Source organism: Elaeis guineensis, chromosome 7 (genome assembly GCF_000442705.2).
Source record: "Elaeis guineensis isolate ETL-2024a chromosome 7, EG11, whole genome shotgun sequence".
NCBI classification, from domain to species: domain Eukaryota; kingdom Viridiplantae; phylum Streptophyta; class Magnoliopsida; order Arecales; family Arecaceae; genus Elaeis; species Elaeis guineensis.
In genome coordinates this window covers 75,496,099-75,496,697 of record NC_025999.2, presented here as the reverse complement: position 1 = coordinate 75,496,697, position 599 = coordinate 75,496,099, and the positions used below count along the sequence as shown (strand labels likewise).

Genomic DNA, 599 nt, shown 5'->3' with positions numbered 1-599 from the left:
GGCAGCCCATTATGAAATCAAATCCAGCATTATACAAATGCTCCCATCTTTTTATGGACTCTGTAATGAGGACCCATATGGACACTTGGATGAGTTTTTTGAGATCTATTCAATGGTCAAAATTCAGAACTTCTCTGATGATGCCCTAAGATTCAAACTTTTTTCATTTTCGCTTAAAGGCAAAGCCAAACATTGGCTGTATTCTCTAGATTCAATGACTATTTCGACTTAGGACCAACTTCAAAGAGAGTTTCTCAAGAAGTACTTTTCGATAGGAAAAATTAATCAGATTAGAAAAGCAATAACAAGTTTTTTCCAAATAGATGGAGAGATATTCCAAGAAACATGGGAGAGGCTAAATGACCTAATTAGAAAATACCCACACCATACTATGCCCAAGTGGTAGCTAGTCCAATATTTCTACGATGACCTATCAAAGAAACATAGGCAGATAGTTGATGCCTCATGCGAAGGAACTTTTATGTTAAATAGTGAAGACGAGGCTTGGCAATTGTTTGAAATTTTGAGTGAAAACTTTCTACACCATATGTTGGCCTCGTGTCATGATAAGTCCATGTTCCCCCAAAAGAGGGGTAAAA

At 36.9% G+C, this 599-nt stretch overlaps 1 non-coding gene across 1 annotated transcript; it reads right to left on the bottom strand.

Annotated features, from left to right (window-relative positions):
- Positions 1-287: 287 nt before the first annotated feature.
- LOC114913636 (small nucleolar RNA R71) lies at positions 288-393 on the bottom strand. The gene has a single exon (XR_003799552.2). It is a non-coding gene; the product is annotated as a small nucleolar RNA R71 (small nucleolar RNA).
- Positions 394-599: the final 206 nt, after the last annotated feature.